The sequence below is a fragment of the Staurois parvus genome, unplaced genomic scaffold (assembly GCF_062004578.1).
Source record: "Staurois parvus isolate SC_StPar_1 unplaced genomic scaffold, SC_StPar_1.0 ptg000147l, whole genome shotgun sequence".
NCBI lineage: Eukaryota > Metazoa > Chordata > Amphibia > Anura > Ranidae > Staurois > Staurois parvus.
This window is the reverse complement of record NW_028317943.1, coordinates 11,432,981-11,453,438: the sequence shown is the minus strand read 5'-3', so window position 1 is coordinate 11,453,438 and position 20,458 is coordinate 11,432,981. Positions and strand designations below refer to the sequence as shown.

Here is a 20,458-nt window from a genome sequence, read left to right as displayed (position 1 = left end):
CCCGTGGTCATGCCAGTTGACTCGGAACCCACTATCGTGCCTGGTGACTCGGTGCCCACTGCCTTGCCAGATGATGTGGTGCCCGCTGGCGAGCCAAATGACCTGATGCCTGGTGACCCGATGCCCGTTGTCGTGTCTGATGACCCGGTGCCCGCCGCTCCGCCTGGGGGCCCGGCACCCATCGCGCGCCGCCTGGGGGCCCGGCGCCCGCTGCTCCGCCTGGGGGCCCGGAGCCCGGTGCTCTGCCTGGGGGCCCGGCGCCTGCCGCTCCGCCTGGGGCCTGGCGCCCGCCGCTCCTCCTGGGGTCCCGGCGCCCGCCGCCCCTCCTGGGGTCCCGGCGCCTGCGGCTCCGCCTGGGGGCCCGGCGCTTGTCGCCCCGCCTGGGGGCCCGGCGCCCTCCGCTCCGCCTGGGGGCCCGGTGCCTGCTGCTCCGCCTGGTGGCCCGGTGCCTGCTGCTCCGCCTGGTGGCCTGGTGCCTGCTGCTCCGCCTGGTGATCCGGTGTCCAGCTCGATGTGCCTCTGCCCGGAGTCCAGCTCGAAGTGCCTCTGCCCGGAGTCCTGCCCGATGTGCCGCTGCCCGGAGTCCTGCCCGATGTGCCGCTGCCCGGAGTCCTGCCCGATGTGCCGCTGTCCGGAGTCCTGCCCGATTTGCCGCTGCTCAGAGTCCTGCCCGATGTGCCTCTGCCCAGAGTCCTGCCCGATGTGCCTCTGCCCGGAGTCCTGCTCGATGTGCCACTGCCCGGAGTCCTGCCCGATGTGCCTCTGCCCGGAGTCTAGCCCGATGTGCCTCTGCCCAGAGTCCAGCTCGATGTGCCTCTGCCCGATGTGCCGCTGCCCGGAGTCCTGCCCGATGTGCCGCTGCCCGGGGTCCTGCCCGGTGTGCCGCTGCCCGGGGTCCTGCCCGGTGTGCCGCTGCCCGGAGTCCAGCTCGATGTGCCTCTGCCCGATGTGCCTCTGCCCGGAGTCCTGCCCGATGTGCCGCTGCCCGGAGTCCTGCCCGATGTGCCTCTGCCCGGAGTCCTGCCCGGTGTGCCGCTGCCCGGAGTCCTGCCTGATGTGCCAGTCTTTGATATCCCGCCAGTTACCAGACCCGGGCGGTGGAACATTTTGCCCAGCTAGGACTGTTTGGAGCGTCCTGAGGCCGCTCCTTGAGGGGGGGGGTACTGTCAGGAATGGACTTGCCAGTAATGGTGGGACTCACCTGCCTTGTGGGCTGTAGTACCAGGGCTGGCCAGCGGGTGCTCCCAGCAATCAGAGACTCAACCCTGCAGCCAGCCGAACACCTGAAGCTGATCATGCAGGTGTATTTAAGGGATGGCCAGACCTGCAGTCTCTGCCTTGGTGTGCGTTTTTCCTGGGCCCTGTATCCTGTTCCTGCATTCCTGTTCCTGTCCCTGTCTGATTCGTTGCTGACCCTGCCTGATCCGGACCTCTGCTGACTTCTCCTGTTTTATCCCTGGCTTGTGACCCCGACCATTCTCTGACTGACCCCCTGTACCTACCTGCCCGCTTGTTATTGACCCGGCCTGCCTGACGACGCTTGCATTGTATGTACTGTTATCTGTGGGTGGTTTGGTTTGGTTCGTTTGCACTGTGTTATGTTTTAGTATTGCACTGCGTTTATGTTTGTATTGTTAGTCTTTAATAAATTATATTGTTTATAACTTATCTGAAGCCTGCGTTTCCCTGCGTCAGTTCACATACCTCTGGTCATACCCCGGGAGCCCTGACAGCCTGGAATGGTCTGCCACATCAGCTGGAAAATGGCAATAGCTCACTATCAGCTGATTCTGTGTCACACGAGAGCAAAATTAGGTGTGCTCCTGTGACCACCCATATGGAAGAAATATATAATTGAAAAATATTCTTCCCAAATATACTGCCATATATTTGAAATGTTACAAATTTGGCTATATTTGATATATTTCAATATATATATATATATATATATATATATATATATACACACACACAGTATATATATATATATATATATATATATATATACTGCATGTTGAAAGGCATTTTTATTACAAAATATATGAAAAATATTTTTAAAAATACATTTCAAATATACTGTATGTCTTTAAAAATACAAATCTACATTTTTGGAATGCATTTACAAATATATGTAAAAATATATGTTAAAATTACTTTTTTATATGTTAAGAATCTGAAGAATATATTTAAAAATATATATATTTTTTAAAAAGATACTTTTTTAAAATATATTCTTCAGATTTTTTTTAACATATAAAAAAGTAATTTTAACATATATTTTTACATATATTTGTAAATGCATTCCAAAAATGTAGAGTTTTCTTTTTAAAGGCATACAGTATATTTGAAATGTATTTTAAAAATATTTTTCATATATTTTGTAATAAAAATACATTTGGGAAGAATATTTTTTATATCTTCCATGTGGGCAAGTCAGGAGAAGGATGGCCAAAAATGCTTTTTTTTCCCATAGACTTTCTCTCCCATTGCACTGAAGACCCTATGTCAGAAACCCAGTTGTAGTTTTGCCTTGCTGGTTGGCCAACAGTGGCCTTTTCCTTCATTTGTAATGTGGTCAGCCTTCAGGTGCTCAGCTGGTGGTGAGCTCAGATCCCTGTGTTAAGGTTTCTGTTTCCTCTTGTTCTTTCTGTCCTTCCTTAGTCCTGCTGACTACATGATGTGATTGAATTTGCTCCTCTTTTCTTTCCTGGGCCCTGATTGGTCCTTATTCCTTTAAATCGTGTTGGGGAATTTATGACCACTGTCTTACTGTGAAAAGCGTTTGGGGCTTATTTCAAACAGACAAGATTTACAACACGTGGGACACTTAGCAATTCATTGCAAGGTGCAGGGACAATACCTAGATAGCTTAATTATATAGTTGTGTGCTTTTGTGTGTGATCTTGTATTCCTGTTTTATGTTACTTTTCTCCTCAGTCCTGTCCTCAGAGTGTCAGGGTACTATATTATTGCCAAGCTCCTATTTTGTATTCTTTGCACTGTCCAGCACTCAGATTGCCTAGACCCTGTTACCTTCCCATTCCCAATCTTTTTGAACTTATTCTTACCTCAAAAAAACAGAGGATAAACATGCTGCAACATATGGGCTTAGTGGAGACGTAATTCACCCTGTCACTCTACTCTTTTAGCAGTTTTGCAAATGCCAGAGGCACTCAAATGATCAGTATGAGTTTTGGATAATATTGCAGTTTTCAGCAGAATGAAAATTATTTAAAAAATTATCAACTTTGCTTCCAGTCTTCCTTGTAAGCAACTTGGCAAATGAATGAGCAATTTAGTAAACTGTTTTGGTCCAAAGATGCAGGGTGCCACATGCAGTTTAGCTGCTTGCCCACCGCCCTATAGTAAAAGTACTGCTACAGGGTGGCAGGGCTGTGCAAAATCACACACATATATAAATATATATATATATATATATATATATATATATTTATACACGTGATGTGCATTTCCAGGTAGGGAGCACATGCACACCGCCCTACCCACATTACCATTGGTGGCTAGGGAAGTCAATCACTGGGTCCCGGCTGGAGATTCCCCGCTGGCACCCGGTGATCGCTGTTACATAGTTACATAGTTAGTCTGGCTGCAGAAAGACAAAAATCCCTCCAGTTCAACCATAAAAAAAAAAAAAGGTTATAATCCTATACCCACAGTTGATCCAGAGGAAGGCAAAAAAAACCCAGTAAAGCATGATCCAATTTGCTCTAGCAGGGGAAAAAGTTCCTTCCTGATCCCTGAGAGGCAATCGAATATTCCCTGGATCAACTTTACCTAAAATGTTAGTATCCAGTTATATTCTCTGTATCCAAGAAACAAACCAGGCCTTTTTTGAAGCAATCCACTGAGCTGGCCAGAACCAACTCTTGAGGGAGTCTATTCTACATTTTCACAGCTCTCACTGTGAGAACTGACAGGGGAGAGACCTGTGAGTAAACAACACAGGTCTCTCTCCTGCCAGCAAGGACATGCTGCACAGCAGAGAAATACAAAGCAGCACATCTCTGTAGTAAAACAGCTTACACAGTAAAACACACACACACACACAGCACACACAGTTAACCCTGTGATCGCCCAAAAGTTAACCCCTTCCTGCCTAGTGTTATTAGTACACTGTCAGTGCTTTTTATTAACACTGATCACTGTATTAGTGTCACTGAGGATGTCAGTGTCAGTTAGTCAGTTTCCACCCAGTGTCACAATGCCAGTCGCAGTCCCGCAGTCCCACTATAGGTTGCTGATTGCCACCATTACTAGTATAAAAAAAAATTCCAGTATATATACCGCCATTTGTAGACGCTATAACTTTTACGTAAACCAATTAATTTACACGTATTGGGATTTTTTTAAGCAAAGACATGTAGCAGAATACATTTTGGCCTAAATTTATGATGAAATTTGCTTTTTACTTTTTTTATTGGATATGTTTTATAGCAAAAAGTCAAAAATATAGTTTGTTTTTTTTAAATTGTCAGTATTTTTTGGTTTATAGCATAAAAAGTAAAAATTGCAGAGGTGATCAAATACCAATGAAAGAAAGCTCTATTTGTGGCAAAAAAGGGCATAAATGTAATTTATGTACAGCATTGCATGATGGCGCAATTGTCAGTTTAACTAGTTGCCGACCACAGATAGCCGAATGACGGCTAAACTGCGGCCGGCCAGTTCTGAGTGGACGTCATATGACGTCCTCCCAGAACGCGCTCCTGGGGCGCGCACCCGGCGATCTCCGTGATCGCTGTGTCCTACGGACACAGCTGATCACGTGATGTGGTAAAAGGCCAATCATACCGGCCTTTTACCACGTGATCAGCGGTGTCCAATGACACGCTGATCACAGGGAAATGCAAGTGCCGGTTCTCGGCTGCACTTTCCTCACGCTGTCAGATCGTGAGGAAAGTACTGCCGAGAACCGGCAGTTGTCAGAGCGGGGATCGGCACCGATCATCAGGGCACTGATGATCAGTGCCCTGATGATCGGTGCCCAGCAATGCCACCCGCAAGTTCCGCCCACCTGTACCCAGCAGTGCGCCCACTAGCTCCGCCCACCTGTGCCCAGCAGATCACCCACCTGTGCCCAGCAGTGCACCCACCTGTGCCACTCTGCAGTGTCACACACCTGTGCCCAGAAGTGCCACCTACCTGTGCCCAGCAGTGCCACCCACCTGTGCCCACCAGTGCCACCCACCTGTGCCCACCCACCAGTGCTGCCCACCAGTGCCACCCACCAGTGCAGCCCAGCAGTGCTGCCAGTCAGTGCCACCAGTCAGTGCCCAGGGGTTGTGCCAGTCAGTGCCACCAGTCAGTGCCCAGCAGTGATGCCAGTCAGTGCCGTCTATCAGTACCCATCATCAGTGTCACCTATCAGTGCCGCCTATCAGTGCTGCATATTAGTGCCGCCTATCCGTGACACCTCATTAGTGCTGTCTATCAGTGCCGCCTATCCGTGCCACCTCATTAGTACTGCCTATCAGTGCCCTTTAGTGCTGCCTATCAGTGCCCATCAGTGCCGCCTATCAGTGCCCATCAGTGCTGCCTCATCAACGCACATCAGTGAAGGAGAAAAAATACCTGTTTGAAAAATTTTATAATAGAAACAAAGAAACATTTTTTTTTTTATCAAATGTTTTGCACTTTTTTAATTTATAGCGCAAAATGTAAAGCGCCCAGTGGCGATTAAATACCACCAAAAGAAAGCTCTATTTGTGAGAAAAAAACTATCAAAATTTCATATGGGTACAATGTTGCATGACCGCGCAATTGTCAATCAAAGTGCGGCAGCGCTGAAAGCTGAAAATTGGCCTGGTAAATAAGGGGGTATAAGTGCCTGGTAGGCAAGTGGTTAAGTAACGCAGCGCTGTATCACAAAAAATGGCCTTGTCAGGAAGGGGGGTGGGGTAAATCCTCTGGAGAGCAAGTGGTTAATAACAATAAATGACCAGAGCTAGATGTATACTTTCTGCCCCCTATGCCAACTGTCGTGTTTTGCCCCTCCTATCTCAGTCAACTGAGTGTCTTAGTATCACACAGGATGAGACACATGAGGCACAATGAGGATGGAATTAAAAAAGCTAAGATACACATTACATTCTCAATAAACCTTTTCTCATCCCCATTACATACAGTATGCACAGAAATACCATATTTGAGTTTTAAAAAGAGTATTGTATCAAATAAATTCACTCAAAGCACTTCTTCCTGTATTCTTCCAAAAGTTTGCTTAATTCCTTTCCCACTGTTAAAATTGACTTCTGAACTTTGTCATAAGAATCTCACTGTTGATGTATGTTTCCTACCTTCGTAGACTAAAAAGTAACAACAAATGACATGCCTTCCAGCAACATTTCTAGAGTTCACATTTTATTTGTACATTTTTTTCAGCTGCCATCTTGAATGTGTCACATCTTATGAGTTCCTCTAAGCAGCTATATGATTTGTTTTCTTCCACTTGACACAGATGCATTGTCTTTCTGATCTATTATGTTTACTGTGCCTTGAGAGAAATTCTTCACTCAGTTTTGTGATTGGTCATCTTGGATGACAAGCAGCTGAGATACACAGTTATGAAACCAATCAGAATAAATGAAAATCAAGCTCTTTCTATAATAGAATTATATATGATTATATGATTGGGCAGCACAATGGCTAAGTGGCTAGCACTTCCATCTAGCAGCACTTGGGTCATTTGTTTTAATCCCAGCCATGGCACCACCTGCCTGGACTCTGCATGTTCTCCCTGTGCCTGTGTGGATTTCCTTCAGGTACTTCAGTTTCTGTCCACACTTCAAAGACATGCTGGTCGGTTAATTGCCTCCTGCCTAAATTGGCTAAATTGGCTCTAGTATGCACGAATGTGAGTTAGGGACCTTAGATTGTATGATCCTTGAGGGTTAGGGACTGATGTGAATGTACAATATACAGTAACAGTGACTGGTTGCTCCGTATTACTGTAGCAGAGTGCCCATTTACTCACTATGCTTAGTTTCAGGTGTAGGACCCTTTAACTCTTTTGTAGAGATACGCACAATGGAAACATTTGTTTTGTATTTGTCCAATAAAGTGTTCCTAAACCCACAACCATAAAATCAGTCTGTATATGCAGTAAAGCATGCTTGTTATACTCTCTGTGAAACCTAAGGGGTTAATCATCTGCATTGTATAACAAGGATGTTTGATTCTGACTTATCTGACCCTCCCCTTCTTCCACAGTCCCCAATCTATCTGCTGAGAGAACAGATCTTGGGAGCAAGCTGCACATGCTCAGTTTGGGGTGTATTGCTAGAGAAGTTTTATTTTTCTTGGGAGAGTGCATGTGATCATCGCAGGGCCAAGCAGCGCTGTCCAGACAGAGGGTCAGGGGTCCTGTAGCCTCATAGGACAATCAGGGGAGAATGAAAACTCAGCCTACAAGCTTTAACCAGTGCTCTGCTGGACACTGATAGAAGTCACAAGACTGCTATATACTGCTGATGAGAAAATATATTTAGCAGTTTATATTTACTAAAATAATTGCATTTCCATGTACTGTGTACTGTGGGAGAATAGATATAGTGGATGCAGGGTCCTGCGTTTAGTAACGCTTTAAGTTTTTTGTTTGGTCATATTCATTTTGTTAGAATGATTCACTTCTGGAATTAGTTTTATATGTTTGAATTAGTTTCATATATTCAGATTCGTTTTGTATATTCATTGTTCTGAAGTAATTCGTATTTTGGAAATTATTTAGAAAGATTGACTATGTTTGTTTTAACCTGTTAATTCGTTATTTCAGGAGATTACTTATGCCTTCTGCTTGGGTTGGATGGAGTTGGATCCATCAGAACCTAAGAATCATAACATAACTAATGGAATGAAATTAATTTCAGATTCATTCGTAATATCATGATCCGGAGATTCTGATTAATCTACCTCCATCTAACCAAACACATTAAGCAGGAATCATCATTATATTTTATTTCACTTTTATACCTTACTGTATTTATTGCAATATATTTTCATTTCACCTGTAGTACATTTTTTTATTAATAATGAAAAATGGTAATGCAACATAAAAACTAAATGGATCCAAATCAATTCTGTTAATTCGTTACGTTGTTGCGTTTATTCAGATGCTTCAAACATTAACATAAGGCCCAAACTATCACATCATGTCATCCGAATGAAACAAATGAATAAGAATGAATTCATTGTTTCATTTTTCTTTCAGATTCATTAAAATATGTCACTATTGCGGTTCAGAGATTCGTGTACTTCTGAATCTCCAAATAATGAATATTTCATCTGAATTTTGATTCGTAATGAAATGAATCGCACATGTCTACTCTTTTTCTCACAACTCACTGGATTCCTGGACATGTCCAGGGAAGATAATTTCCTCTGCATCCTGCCGTCAGCAAAACAGAGAGGCCATACCTGATGAGGCAGAGGTGGCTGAGCAAGGGATCTGCAGCCAGATGAGAGGCCCTCCACTGTCAGAACTGGCTGGAAGCTGGACAAGAGCATAATATTTCACCATTTCTCTAAAAGACCCAACTACTGTAGGGATCCCCTTTCTGCTACCAAAGTACTATACTTCTAGTGGGGTGGCATCTTATCTTTGGATCCCTCTAGCTGTTCACCTGAGCGGAACTTACCCTAGACCTTACTGAAAAGGATGCTATCTATAGGGTTAAATGCAAGTAGCTGTGTTCTGAACTCTTTAACTGACATAGTGATTCTTCCCATGACTTTTTGTTGTTATGGAGTCTTATACTATACAGCAACTGATTACCCTGACTGAGTCACAGAGACATCACTGTAAAGTGTCCATCTTTGTGCAGCTTTTGTTGTTCTGCAGTGCATGTTTTTTTTGCCATCCTAGACCTGCTTTGCATTATTGTTTCTAACTTTGCAATGTTTAGTTAACTGCAAGTTATAGTTATTCTGTGTCTAACCCTTTAACCGATTACCCATTCTGGTAAATTGCTAATATCTTGCTCGGTATCCTTTTTATGTCATGATTGAATATACAGTATATAATGGATGCAACACACTAATTTTGATAATTAGTGTTTTTATTACTATGGGTTCACACATAATGCTTAATTATTTTTGAATATATTATGTTTATTCATCATAACATAACATGAAATCAGGTTGTACAATATGCATTTAGATGATAAATAGATGACATTCTGCTAGAAATTCTTGTTACTCCAAATGTAGCACTTACTTTAAATATTACAAAATGTATGAGTAAAAATGAATTATTCTGTTTCTCAAGCAGAAAGAGGGAATTCTAATGAGTCTTTCACACAATTCTCAGCTTCTGCATGATTGGGGAGAATGCAGTATATTTTACTATGTGAATTATAATCCCAGGTTGTACTTTCCCCTCATAAAATATGGGTAAAAAGCCATTTGTTAGTTTTCATTAGGGATGAGCAAATCTATCTTGGTTCTGGTTCTTTTCGCAGGGGATTCATAGTATCCTGTGTGAAGTTGTCAAGAACTGCCAGAACTTAGAATCAACCCCCGCTGAAATCTATGAAGGGCAATGTGATACTACATTCTGGAAATTTAGGGGCTAATAGGCACAGAAATGTCAAAAAAGAGTGTGCCTGTAAATCACACTGTCACACATTCTCTCAAAGGATTTGTGTAGATGTACATTGCCAATGCATTATACAGGCAGTCCCCAAGTTACGAACATTCGAGTTACAAATGACTTGTATTTATGAATGGAGGCTCCCTGCTGTCATATTAGCATGCTGCATTTCTGAGAGCAGCACGGGAAGGGGAGGTATGGTACTGTGGTGCTGTATAGCTGGCAACGGCCAGGACAGTGAGCTTAGCTGCCTGTCACACTGAGTGAGGCAGAAGGATGAGGACAGCACTGCCTGATAGCCAGGACAAGACTGCTGTAATTGAGATAAGACATCTCTATGCTCAGTTAGGTCACTCAGTGTTTGTCACCTACCATAGATTCTTCATACCTTACCACCCTGGGATGTCCACTCGTGGGAAAAGAAATTTAATCTCCAAACATGGAAAGGTTTCTTCACAGTGAGAGCTGTGAGAATGTGGAATAGACTCCCTCAAGAGTTGGTTCTGGCCAGCTCAGTGGATTGCTTTAAAAAAGGCCTTTCTTAGATACACAGAATATAACTGGATACTAACATTCATAGGTAAAGTTGATCCAGGGAATATCCGATTGCCTCTTGGAGGATCAGGAAGCAATTTTTTTCCCTGCAGGAGCAAATTGTATTATGCTTTGCTTGTTTTTTTTTCTGCCTTCCTCTGGATCAACTGTGGGTATAGGATTATAACTTTTTTTTAATGGTTGAACTGGATGGACTTTTGTCTTTTTTCAGCCAGACTAACTATGAACACTGACAGCTTGGAACAGACACACTGCCCCCCACAACACCTGCCAACACTGACAGAAAAAAATCCCCTAACACCTCCTGAGGAGCCCCAAGGGGCTTCGGGCTCCAGGGGCCCAAGATTTTATTTGTGTCAACTTGACCAGCAGCAGAAGAGGTGCTGTCACAGGGACAGAAACTGAGGTGAAATCTTCAGAACAGGATCACAGACAGCAAAACAAACATTACAAGGGTGTTAACCCTTCCCTATGCTATAAAAAAAAATATTTTTAGACTGGAGTTACTCGTAAAAAATTTACCTGTTCTAACTTACATACACATTCAACTTATCAACCTACAGAACCTATCTTGTTCATAGCTCGGGGTCTACATGTACCTGGTTATCATCATTTTAAAAAGGCCTGTAAAAAAACAACTTCATCCAAAAACAACTGGAAACTTTCCCTGTGACAATACACATGCAGCCTGTTATCACTGTAGTATACATGAACAGGGAATGTTTGTAAAAAAACAAATGCAGCTAGCAACAATTAGGGAATATGCCCTGTGAAAAGAACACATGCAGCCTGTTGTCACTGTAGAGAATGAGGCCAGGTAGAAAATGAAAAAAGGCTGCAATACCGATCCTTTCCTCCCCATCCCAAATTATCCAAGATGCATAGCATTTTGCTATCTACATTCAGTATAGGTTTACATCTTCTTTAAAGCGATATTAAAAATAAATAAAGAAAGAAATCCCTACTCGGGTCCTACTAAACTAACGCTACAAAAAATTTTCAAATTATATACACAGGAGCGGCTCCTCCTTGAATTGCAGCATCGCTGTGAACTTGCCTAACCATGTCAAATGTCTCTGTGGCAGATTTGCCGTTTCATGCAGAATTTGATGTTTGCACTTTGTTCTAACTTGCTGTCCATGATGAAAAAGCAGACATGGTAATGCACGTAGTCAGAATAGCACCAGTTGCACAGCTCCTGATGTAGACAGGACTATGTCTTTTGGCACACTGACTTATGAAGGTTGATGTTCTGAGCCTTGTGCTGCCATCTGTTTGCTTGTTTCAAAACTAGTCTCGAAATCTTTTGATACCAATATATATATATATATGTATATATATATATATATATATACACTATATTGCTAAAAGTATTGGAATGTCTGCCTTTATTCGCACATGAACTTAATGGCATCCCAGTCTTAGTCTGTAGGGTTCAATATTGAGTTGGCCCACCCTTTGTAGCGATAACAGCTTCAACTCTTCAGGGAAGGCTGTCCACAAGGTTTAGGAGTGAGTCTATGGGAATGTTTGGCCATTCTTCCAGAAGTGCATTTGTGAGGTCAGGCACTGATGTCAGACGAGAAGACCTGGCTTGCAGTCTCTGCTCCAATTCATCCCAAAGGTGTTCTATTAGGTTGAGGTCAGGACTTTATGCAAGCCAGTCAAGTTCCTCCACTCCAAACTTGCTCATCCATGTCTTTATGGACCTTGTTTTGTGCACTGGTGCACAGTCATGTTGGAACAAGAATGGGCCATCCTCAAACTGTTCCCACAAAGTTATGAGCATAAAATTGTTCAAAATGTCTTGGTATGCTGACTCCTTAAGCGTTCCCTTCACTGGAACCAAGCCCAACCCCTGAAAAACAAGCCCACACCATAATCCCCCCTCCACCAAACTTTACACTTGGCACAATGCAAGTACTGTTCTCCTGGCAACCTTAAAAACCCAGACAAGTCCATCAGATTGCCAGACAGATAAGCGTGATTCATCACCCCAGAGAACATGTCTCCACTGCTCTAGTGTCCAGTGGCAGCGTGCTTTATACCACTGCATCTGATGCTTTGCATTGCACTTGGTGAAGTAAGGCTTGGATGCAGCTGCTCGGCCATGGAAACCCATTCCATAAAAGTCTCTACGCACTGTTGTTGCGCCAATCTGAAGGCCACACATAGTTTGGAGGTCTTTAGCTATTGACTGTGCAGACAGATGGCGACTTCTGTGTACACCTGTGCACTTCAGGATGCGCTGACCCCACTCTGTCATTTTACGTGGCCTACCACTTCGTGGCTGAGTTGCTGTTGTTCCCAGTCACCTTCACTTTGTAATAATACCACTAACAGTTGACTGTGGAATATTTAGTAGCAAGGAAATTTCACGGATGGACTTATTGCACAGGTGGCAACTTATTACAGTACCATACTTGAATTCACTGAGCTCTTGAGAGTGACCTATTCTTTCACAAATGTTTGAAGAAGCACTCTGCATGCCTAGGTGCTTGATTTTTACACCTGTGGCCATGGAGGTGATTGTAACATGTGAATCCAATGATTTGGAGGGGTGTCCCAATACTTTTGTCAATATGCTAACATTGACGTACAAATTCTGTTCATAATACTGCCCCAAACTACATCACCGATCTGATATCCAAATACCACCCAAAATGTACTATGCGCTCCTTACAAGACCTCCTACTCTCTAGTTCCCTGGTCTCCTCCTCCCATGCCCGCCTCCAGGACTTCTCCAGGGCTTCCCCCATCCTCTGGAACTCCCTACCCCCAATCCATCAGACTATCACCTACTCTCCTCACCTTTAGGCGCACCCTGAAAACCGATCTCTTCAGGGAAGCCTACCCCGCCCTCAGCTAATTACTGAACTCCTCCACTCTTCCTACCACTTCATCCCCCACAGTTGTTTCCTCCTGTACCATTATCCCCTCCCTCCTAGATTGTAAGAACCAAGGAGCAGGGCCCTCGAACCCCTCATGTATTGAATCGTATTGTTACTGTACTGTCTCGTGTATTGTCTCCCATTATAATGTAAAGCGATGAGCAAACTATTGGCGCTATATAAATCCTGTATAATAATAATATGGTATATATATATATATATATATATATATATATATATATATACACTGCTCAAAAAAAGTTAAATTAATACTTTTTAATTGGAGTATAGCATTATGTCCATTAAACTCCTAGGATATTGATCTTGTCAGTTAAGTTTCAAATTAACAACGGGTGCACTATATGGGAAACAATGAGATGACCCCCAAAACAGGAATGGTTTTACAGGTGGAGGCCACTGACATTTTTTCCCTACTCATCTTTTCTCACTATTTTTCACTGGTTTTGCATTTGGCTAGGGTCAGTGTCACTACAGGTAGCATGAGACGATACCTGGACCCTACAGAGGTTGCACAGGCAGTCCAACTCCTCCAGGATGGCACATCAATACATGCCAGTGCCAGAAGGGTTGCTGTGTCTCCCAGCACAGTCTCAAGAGCATGAAGGAGATTCCAGGAGACTCTAGGAGAGCTGAACAGGGTCGTAGAAGGTCCTTAACCCATCAGCAGGACCGGTATCTGCTCTTTTGTGCAAGGAGGAACAGGATGAGCACTGCCAGAGCCCTACAAAATTACCTCCAGCAGGCCACTGATGTGAATATCTCTAACCAAACAATCAGAAACAGACTTCATGAAGGTGGCCTGAGGGCCCGATGTCCTCTAGTGGGCCCTGTGCTCACTGCCTGGCACCATAGAGCTCGATTGACATTTGCCATTGAACACCAGAATTGGCAGGTCCGCCACTGGCACCCTGTGCTTTTCACAGATGAGAACAGGTTCACCCTGAGCGCATGTGACAGATGTGAAAGGGTCTAGAGAAACTATGGAGAATGTTATGCTACCTGTAACATCGTTCAGCGTGACTGTTTTGGTGGTGGGTCAGTGATAGTATGGGGAGCCATATTCATGGAGGAACACACAGACCTCTACAGGGTAGACAATGGCACCCTAACTGCCATTGGGTATTGGGATGAAATCCTTGGACCCATTGTCAGACCCTACACTGGTGAAGTGGGTCCTGGGTTCCTCCTGGTGCACTACAATGCCTGGCCTCACGTGGTGAGAGTATGGAGGCAGTTCCTGGAGGATGAAGGAATTGATACAAGCATGTGCTGGCCATACAAACTACTCAGTACCATTTTGAGTAGACTAGCCTGCTGCATTATTTTTTCACTTTGATTTTGGGGGTGTCTTTGAATTCAGTCCTCTGTAGGTTGATCATTTTCATTTCCATCAAATGATGGGGTATCCCTACATTCCTAACACATTACCCAGTCCATATCAGTATAGATATCTAGCATAATATTTTTCCCCATTGAGATTTGATGTGTTTTTAGAGTGTTCCTTTAATTTTTTAGCAGTATATTTTGTGTACATTCATAGCAATAATGCAGCTGTAAAGCTGATGTAATTTACATGTTCTTTAAGGTGTAACCTCCAGAGCTGTCACCTTTATGCTTGCTTTACTATGTACTGTAGTGAGCCAATGACCCAGGACAAGCATATGTAAAAAATACTTCCACTTGGTCTGTTGCTATGTCTTAGATGAGGTTTTCTTGCCACATGGATTTTGGTGGATTATTTGGTAAGCTGATTGTAGCAGAATGGACTCTCTGGCTGTAGAGAAGTAGGAGATGTCAGCCTGGAAACATAATTTGCAAGGTGATATTGGGCAACACCTTGCACCCTCTGCCACTGCACATTCTTCTTTCACTACACATCCCCTCTTACTGCACACCCTTCTAGAACTGCATTCCCTCTGTCATTGCACACCTTCCTTTTGCTGCACAGTTCCCTATCACTGTCACCCCCTGTCACTGCAAATCCCTTGTCACTAGTCACGGCTTACGGCACCCCCTTGCCTGCTTTTGAAGAGATATGCTTCACCCATTTCCTCTTCTCTCTGGTGACATCACCTCCTTTCTAGTGGAGACTACATATACGGTCTCCAAAGTCTCTGGCAGATGCAGAGCATTTCCTAGAAATTTGGAGACTTGCGTGAGCTGTTGGGAAAGGACTTTTAAAACTGGGTGTCTTCTGAGTTTCTCAGACAGAATGTTTAACCCCTACCCACTGTATACAAAAATAAAAAGGTTGGGCTTGATTTAACTGCCAATGCTAACCTTTCCTTCTGATACTGTCACCCGACTGTGACCCTGTGGCTTTTATAATTTCTGCGCTACTAAAACAAGTATGAAGATCAGGATTTCTGACATCGTGGATTTTCTCCATGATGGTTCTGGGTTAGACACTTACAAAGTACCATAGCAAGACACAGGCAACATTTCATGAAATATATGCTGCCAATTCTACTTCCATTTTGAAAACTCTAGTTACCTGGCTGTCATGTCATTACTGTATATAGAAAGTAATTCACCCTGAACACATATGCTGTATCCAAAGCTGGAGTTTCGTCATCACAATACAAGCAGATTGCATTTTTCAATGATAAAATAGGCATTTATTTCACAACTGTTTCCCTTTAAAACAGGGCCCATCTATGCTTTAATGCAAAAATGCTTGAAAACCAAAACACACTTGTACGTTAGGATCACAAGAAGCTTGTAAATGTAAGCTAATTCCTAGTTTAATTCAAAATCCCTCATTTATGTGTAGTAGCACAGTGGTTCTCACTCCATGCAACGCTGGTTTTATTGGACAGGTAGGAGCTACATTTGCAGTTGGTGCACTAAGTGCCAGCTGAGGCAGCACACAACCCCTACAGATAAACCAACTACTAAAAAGACCCCCCCTGCAACTGAGACTGTTAAGTACCCAGAAGAATCCCAGTTCCCAGAAACAAACTTCTCATTGCTGCTATCAGCAGTAAAATTAAAGTGATTCTAAAAGTTGTAATGAAAAAAACAAACAAAAACAACACAAATAAACATGTTTTACATATCTGCTTTGTACAATGGTTTTGCACAGAGCAGCCCTGATCATTTTATTTTTGCCCCTCCACCAGTGATCTTGGCTCCTCCCTCCTGCTGAGTGCCCCCAATAGCAAGCCTCAAGTAAGCTTGCTCCCGAGTCACATTCCTGTGAATGGACATTGACCATTCACACAGAGCGGGGCTCAGCTCCACCCCACACCTTCTCCTAATTGGATCACTAGCTGTGATTGATAGAAGCAGTACTTGCCATGGTCTCTCTCCTAGTCCAACAGCAAGAGTAAAAGATGGTACTGTAAGGATCTCACGGGACTGAAATTGAGTTCTGCAGTCACTTTTGCAGTAGTTGTTTTCATATTCTAGGTCACAATTCTGCAAAATTTCCTTTTAGCCTCTTCCTGTCAGTTCACCATGTCGACTGCACTTATGCTTATCAGATGTTTTCCTGGAAACTGTATATGCCGACATAAGCTTTGATACTGTACCTCACAAAATAAATAAATTGGAAACTTCAGTCACAGAGGCACCAGCCAAGTGGGTACCAACAATTTTCCCTCTTTGAAGCTCAGTAAGCTCTGGCATGACTTCATATTACTAGCAGCGCTTGCAGTGAATGATGAAAGTGAGGCTTCCCACCTGTTAGCTAGGTGTCTCATCACACAGTGGAAGCAAAAGAATGTTACATCACTTCCGCTTTCAACACAAAACATGTGATGACTTTCACACCTGCAAATCATGTAATGTTTCCATTTTTTGTCTAACCTCTGTATATCCGTAGTGTTTACTTGTCTCTCTCCAAAGCTCTGAGTGTCATTTCTCTCTGGTGCTTCGTTCCTCTGTTATCACGTTGAGATAAAACGGTGACAGGGAGGAGAGCTCAGCACAAAGCTTGTCTACTTCTCACAATATAACTCTGCATCTTTCCTTTGTTCCTGTGCTGTGTGTGAAGGGGGATGTGTCCCTTTCCTCCAATCAGCTCTCACATACTGTACAAGAGCTCTAACTGCAGCTCCCTGCACCCTCCTCTGTGCTACTGACAGATGCAGAAGGATTTTTATCAAATTCAGCACTTTTGAAGGGATGTAGAAGAGAGACGACTGCAGATAAACAGGTCTAACTTATGTATTTGTTTAATCTCTGTGTAGCATCTGAGGCTATTCACTTCACTGAATATATGTGAGGTGAGGGTTTACAACCACTTTAACCACTACTTGTCCGCGCTATAGCCGAATGACAGCTACAGCATGGTCATCCAGTTCCGGGAGGCCGTGCACCCAGTTCTCTCTGTGATCGCTGTCTCCTTTGGACACAGCTGATCACATGACACGATAAAGGGTAAATTACAGTGGCCTTTTACCAGGTGATCAGCTGTGTCCAATCACAGCTGATCAACATATAAATACACTTGCCTGTTATCAGCAGTACTTTCCTCATGCTGTCACAGTGTAAGAAAGTACTGCCAATAACCGGCAACTGTGAAAGGAGACATTCACACTGATAGTCAGGGCACTAATTATCAGTGCCCTGATTATTAGTGCAGCCCCAAATGTGCCCAGCAGTGCTGCCAATCTGTGCCCAGAAGTGCTGCCAATCTGTGCTCATCTGTGTCACCAGTCAGTGCAACCAGTTAATGCCATCAGTCAGTGTCCTTCAGTGTTGCCTATTAGTACTCATCATTGCCACCTATCAGTGCCCATCAGTGTAGCTTATCAGTGCAGCCTCATCAGTGCCTCCTCATCAGTGCCCACCAGTGCCATCTCATCAGTGTAGCCTATCAGTGCCCATCAGTGCTGCCTATCAGTGCAGCCTCATCAAAGCACATAAAACAATCAAAAGAAACAAAGAAAAACTTTATTTTTTTTTTCAAAATTGACTCTTATTTTGTTTGTTTAACAAAAAATAAAACACCCAGTGGTGATTAATTACCACCAAAAGAAAGTTCTATTTATGTGAAAAAATGATAAAAATTTAATATGGGTACAGTGTTGTCATTCAAAGTGGGACAGCACTGAAAGCTGAAAACTGGCCTGAGCAGGACAGGGGTAAAAGTGCCCAGTAGGCAAGTGGTTAAGTTATGCACTATTATTTTTATGTTATAAGTTACCATCCGCACAGCTGGCTTCTTGTATTTATTATGTATTTTATTTACTACAGTAATATATACTGTGTATATTGTACATTCCCATCAGTCCCGGCCCTCATTCGTACATACACGTACTACAGCCAGATTTGACAGGAGCCAATTAACCTACTGGTATGTATTTGGAATGTGGCAGGAAACTGGAGTACCCGGAGGAAACCCACGCAGCCACTGGGAGAACATGATAGTTGGAAGAAGGAGCAAAAGAGTTCAAATTAGTGCTGGATATTACTGACAATAGTAAAACTGTAAACAATAAATATATTAGCAAGTAACCTTACCCTTGTGTGCTTTACCTCCTAACAATAAATTTATCATTTGTTTTCCAGATGTTTAAAGCATTTCCTGTGTGCCTGGGGGGAATCTGGATTTTGAATGAAGGAGGTAAGTTTGTGAGCATGTTACATTTTGTAAAACATAATTATAGTCACGCATGATAATATGTGGAATGTCCTTAGTCTTTGCTTAGTGGGCTTCACCCCAATGACCTACTTCATATCTGTATATTAACCCTTGTTAGGGTATTCTTAACATCATCATCCATGTATTTTTCATCAAGAAACCAAGCAATGAGAACTTATTTTACAAATATAAACACAATCCTTTAATGGAAATCCAGCATGAAAATCATGAGTTAAATCCAATTAATACAATAGCATTATAGCAAAGTTTTGTGAATCCATTCCTGTATTCAATAATGGTTTTACGCACTTGAGAGATTGACACTCTCAGAGGTATGTATTGAAACACACTATTAGATTCATGCTGAATTTTCAAAAAAGGGATGTCTGTTTGTTTTTAGCGGAATATACTGTAAGTCTATAGAGAAATGTATTCATATGTTGAAACAGATGGAAAAAATGTTTTTAACGCAGGCTGTATATGTGCCCCATGGAATTCCTCTATACACTATACTTTTTGCTAGTGAATATTCCATTCCAGATTACTTGGATTTACTTAAGGCAAATAGGACGATTATTTTGCAAGGGAATTTTCCCTCAGCTTACTGAATGAGGTGAAACTTTGCTGCCAGCCATCATCCAATCATGTGCACGCAAAAACACTTTTTTATTTTTCTCAAATGGAATTGGGTATCTCCGCAAAGTGAATTTCCTCGCATTCACTAAGCTAAGGAAAAATTCTCTTGAAAGTGAAATTTCCCTATCCATGTGAATGGCCCATTTGATTTAAATTAATCAACCCAACTAACTTAAGACTCAAGTCAGATCTCAGGCAATCTTTACACAGTGCCCCACAATACATGCACCTACAAGTTGTTGTAGTGAGCAATGCATTGATGGAAAAATGAATTAAATGTCTGCGGTACGACTTTGAAGTGATGTTGTTATTAGTGTGGGGGCAAGTCATGTTTAGGGCTTTCTCTGGAGCTCTATAGAGAAGTTTACAAGTGCACAGCAATGCAATGCAAATGTTGAACTGACAGGTTCACTTTATGGCGTGTCCATTAATATACCTTATTAGAAACACCAAGTGCTCAAAATGCAAATAATTAGTCATTATGATCATTATTAGAGATGAGCGAATTATTCAAAAATTCGATTCGGCTGATTCGCCGAATTTGAGGAAGAAATTCGATTCGATGCGAATTAATTCGCTACGAATTTAACTTATTAAAAGGGTTTCTAGGCTTCAGAGAGCCTTTAAATTAGTGCAGAACACTGTACCTTTAATTTAAATGCCCTTGGAGATGAGGAAGGACAAGGAGAAGGAGAAGGATGAGAAGAAGGAGAAGGATGAGAAGAAGGAGAAGGATGAGAAGAAGGAGAAGGAGAAGGATGAGAAGAAGGAGAAGGATGAGAAGAAGGAGAAGGAGAAGGATGAGAAGAAGGAGAAGGAGAAGGATGAGAAGATGGAGAAGGAGAAGGATGAGAAGAAGGAGAAGGAGAAGGATGAGAAGAAGGAGAAGGATGAGAAGAAGGAGAAGGATGAGAAGAAGGAGAAGGAGAAGGATGAGAAGAAGGAGAAGGAGAAGGATGAGAAGAAGGAGAAGGAGAAGGATGAGAAGAAGGAGAAGGATGAGAAGAAGGAGAAGGATGAGAAGAAGGAGAAGGAGAAGGATGAGAAGAAGGAGAAGGATGAGAAGAAGGAGAAGGATGAGAAGAAGGATGAGAAGAAGGAGAAGGATGAGAAGAAGGATGAGAAGAAGGAGAAGGATGAGAAGAAGGAGAAGGATGA

General features: G+C 42.9%; 1 protein-coding gene across 2 annotated transcripts in view; it reads left to right on the top strand.

The window, feature by feature from the left end:
* Window positions 1-20,458, top strand: part of TAFA2 (TAFA chemokine like family member 2) — a 327,141-nt gene that overhangs the window by 218,563 nt on the left and 88,120 nt on the right. For both annotated transcript variants that reach the window (XM_089674033.1, XM_089674034.1), the window contains exon 2: window positions 18,592-18,646. The gene's annotated coding sequence lies outside the window, so the exon portion shown is untranslated. The remainder of the gene's footprint in view (window positions 1-18,591; window positions 18,647-20,458) is intronic.